Genomic DNA, 4414 nt, shown 5'->3' with positions numbered 1-4414 from the left:
CTCTGGTTTCTCAAAGCACAAAGAAACAAGCATGGGTGGAGTCCGTATCACCAGCAGAACTTCAAGGTTGGAGAGGCTGTCTCAAATCTAAGTTTCAAAATTGAAACTAATTCTCCTGTATTTAATTTTGTGTAATTCATTTAAAATCTTTTTGGAGCATTACAGACAAACATGAGAGTATTGTTTCCATGATAAAACTATAGCATGATACCAATGTTGTATTTTACCAAGATAATTCATGAGAAGTGAGACTTCTGTTGTTGGAAAGAAAGAAATGTCTCCTCACCTTTCTTGTTAGATTTCTGTTTGGATACTACTGTCTTCTCTCAAGGAATAATTCTATCTTTGGCAAGGAAACACCAGTTATTATCCTTATGTTTGTTCTAGCAATAGCAAAGATGTATAATCTGAAATATTAAAATGATAATAAAATAAGTTATGAATAGAAAAACTATGACAGGAAAAGGGTGTCTCATATTTTACATGACGATACTAGCATTCACAAAAGCAAATCTACTAACTCAGGCTTCTTCCAAAGTTATGTCAGAACAGGTTAGTGGCCATTTAGATTCATTGTCTTCTTTAAGAAATATAAAAAAGTCGGGCTGTGGTGGCGCAAGCCTTTAATCCCAGCACTCGGGAGGCAGAGGCAGGCGGATCTCTGTGAGTTCGAGACCAGCCTGGTCTACAAGAGCTAGTTCCGGGACAGGCTCCAAAGCCACAGAGAAACCCTGTCTCGAAAAACCAAAAAAAAAAAAAAAAAAAAAAAAAAAAAAAAAAAAAAAAAAAAGAAATATAAAAAAATGTTTCATATGGTATAACAATAACTGTATATGGTGGATTCATGGTTGGTAAATTAGATATATAGTAAATGCAGACTAAATGATAGCTATTAAGGTAACTCCTATGGTACTTATTAGCCTACATAGGTTACATATAAAAACTTTCTCTTGAATATCAATGGCTGATCTTTTTATGAACTACTATAACTGTGGGAGGAAATAACAACTTTGTAAATGTTGATGGGATTTAGGGGATTTGTGGTCCATTCATTGATGAATGTCAGTTTCTGAAAAAACAAAATAATAGGCATATATTTTTAGAAACTGGCTGGTCTACTTATCCCAAAACAACAGCATTTGATACACTTTTTCAACCCTAGTTATTCCTGGGCATCTGTTGCTCACTATTCTAACAATTAAAGCAATGAACCTTAAAAGTACACTTGTGAATACATTGCGTTAAGGGGGAAGGAAATTTATCAATATATTTATGTGAAAAACTTGAGGTGAACAAGGAGGCAGATTACTGTTAGTCACTGGGTAGGTCCTACACACACACACACACACACACACACACACACACACACACACGATTCTAATAAGGGAAAATACGGGAAGTGCAGATATCAGAATGGGACAATGATGCAGAAGAGCATCAGGGTTGAGAGAAATGCACTTTGAGGGTGGATCAAGGAGCCCTGGCCCCTGTTATGTAGGTGGATATTGTTAAAAAATAAATAATGTGTTCTCCCCAGGAGACTCCACATCAAATACCTGTCAAGCTAGAGCTTAATTTTAACCCCTTAGGATTTGCTTCAGACTTTTATCCTAGAGACCTGAATGGGAAGTAAATTTATGTTCTTTTAGTGTTAAATTGGTGGCAAATTGTTAAACATCATTATAAAATTAGCAACTTGCTCTATCATTTTGATGACTGACCTACTACAGTTTTTCATGTATAACTAGTGACTTATTCGTGGCCTGGCCAAGATCTAGGGGAATCCAGCTCTCTTGTTAAGTGGACCTGTCCTTGGACTCTGCTGTGCTTTCTGCTGCCTCTCTTTAATTCCAGTTTTTTTCTACCTAATTCCTAAAGTCTAGTTCTATATGTGTTCTGATAGATAAAAACTCAATGGTGACTTACACATTAAACCTCAATGACATTCCTAAAATCATCCTGGAAAGACAAATTCTACCATAAATTTTATATCTGAGCTTCTTTGGTAATATCTTCTTTCTATAGACATTGACCAGGGGCTATGGTCTTATATTTTTAATGAAATGGATGCCTTTAATGTGTACCATGGAAAATGTGCTATATTAAATTTTCTGTAGTAGGATGTATAGATGAGGATGTATTCATAACCTTTCTAATATGAAGTAAGGGTTATCTCAGCAGGCTTGGGCTGCTATGACACTGCACATTGCAAGGTTTTTCAGCACTGGCCTTACATTTGAAAGATGGCTTTCAAATCTTGAAATAGCCCAAAGATGTGTCTCCATACAATTTAGAGCTGGGATCAACTCAGATAGCTAATGTGGAAATGCTGTTTTTGATAAATGCTGTTTAGCTCATCTGGAGTCCTGGGCTATCAGATGCACCTCTGATAGTGAACAGTAAAGACCAGCATTCAGGTGTACTATGCTTGTGATTACTTAAAATAAAATACTAAGCCTTGGATGAACATTCTTGATTAATAACTTTTGACCAATGTTATACATTGCTGCTGGGAAACTGGGGCACTCTACCTGTGATTACCCTGGGAGAAGACAAATATCCTGGGTGGGGAGACAGCTCAGTGGATACAATGCTTGCCATTCAAGTAGCAGGATCTGAGTTTGATTATCCAGAACTCATGTAAAATCTGGGCATTGCATGCCCTAACATAACCTAATGAGAGATACCATGATCATGATGGTGGTTTTCCCAGGGAGAAGCTTATCCACTGGGTAAGAATGGTTAGATTATGCTGACCCCTTGTAATTTCTTTAAATATAGGAAACACAACTCTATAATTTGAGGTAGTGGGGGACTGCATTTGTGGTTTTTCCTGGGTGTGGTGGCTATTGTTCATGTACCTATAATCTAAACCCTCCTACAGCAAGATGGGAAGTAGAAACATGACAGCAACTGGAGATTTAGGAGCCAACAAGGCAAGAATACACAGAAATGTGCAACAACAAAGAGACCTTTCTTCAAATGAGGTGAAAGATGAAGGCCATTATTCAAGGTTGTCCTATGACATCTACACATGTGCCATGGTAATCATGTGCCTGTGTTTACATTCATCAACATGCATGTACACAACACACACACGATAAAACATCAGAAAATAATTTTATTTAAAATTTAAAATACTTTTAAATTATGCTCCACTCTGTTTTCTTTTGTTTTTGCTAATTTTAGTCTGTATTCCCACTGTGTAGTGTACTATAGTCATGGGAAAAGAATCTTTCCTGAGTTTTTAATTCTTATAAGAAATCATCAAAATTTGGGGGACTGCCAGCACATTATAGGTATTTTCTTAAAGACTAAATTATCAATGGTTTGTTGATGAATAAAGCCACCATTCATGAACCTTCTGTGTTTTAGAATTTTCTAATAAGTCACTATCTTAAATCTGAATAGATTCCTTTATAACATAGTACAAACACACATACCACACACACAAACACACACACACACACACACACACACACACACACACACGACCCATTATATTACTCTGTTTAATGTCAATGCCAAGTAGAGAGTTAATCTAGTGAATCACACTCAGCTGGAAACCACTTCCATCTTTGCCTCTATAGGGTGAATGGATACCTGCACTTCTCACATAATTTGTTTGGAAATGAAATGAGCTATCATAATATCTACAGGTGCCAGTAGTCATTCACGACCCTTCCTTCCTTCCTTCCTTCCTTCCTTCCTTCCTTTCCCTTCCTTTCTCCTTCCCTTCCTAATCATTCCATACTCTTTCATCATCCTGAGATGGTAGATATTTTCCAATAGATTTTCTTAGTTACACACTCTACAAAACTCACATAATATAAAAATGTTCTTGACTGTTGACCGTGCTTTATGGAAAGTACAGTACTGCATTGATATGTTCTGGAAAATTTAACAAGTAAAGAAGTCATTCTTTCTGGCGTTGACAGTAATCATAGCACGGAATTTCTTTCAACACTGCTTCATCCAGTGATACATACTACCCTGCAAGCAGATGATTGATGCATATGACCTCTAATCCATACAGTCAGTTTTTTCCCTCACTTTTACTTTAAATTTTGTATTCACTTTGCATACCAACCAGTGATCTCCCTCCTCTTCTCCCACTCCCCTTCCTTTCCATCTCCCATACACTTCTCAGAAAGAGTTAAGAGAGTCAAAAAAGGTCCAAGCCCATCCCTCCTACATCAAGGCTCAGCAAGGCATCCCACCATTGGGAACAGGCCGCAAAAAGGCAGCTCATGAATGAGGGAAAGAGCCTGGACACACTGCCAGGGGCATCACAAAGAGACCAAGCCACACAACTGTCACCCACAGGCAGAGTGCCTAGTTTCAACCCATGCAGGCTCCCTAGTTGTTCTTCTAGAGTCTGTGACCTCCTAAGACCTTGGATCAGCTGTCTCTG

The 4414-nt window shown here is 37.7% G+C and overlaps 1 non-coding gene across 1 annotated transcript; it reads left to right on the top strand.

Moving 5' to 3' along the window:
• The first annotated feature begins 2665 nt into the window (after positions 1-2665).
• On the top strand, positions 2666-2836 carry LOC119822098. Its single transcript, XR_005286700.1, has one exon. It is a non-coding gene; the product is annotated as a U1 spliceosomal RNA (small nuclear RNA).
• The last annotated feature ends 1578 nt before the right edge of the window (positions 2837-4414 follow it).

The sequence above is a fragment of the Arvicola amphibius genome, chromosome 8 (assembly GCF_903992535.2).
Source record: "Arvicola amphibius chromosome 8, mArvAmp1.2, whole genome shotgun sequence".
NCBI lineage: Eukaryota > Metazoa > Chordata > Mammalia > Rodentia > Cricetidae > Arvicola > Arvicola amphibius.
Note: the sequence above shows the minus strand (reverse complement) of the source record. Positions and strands in the feature narration are given on the sequence as shown.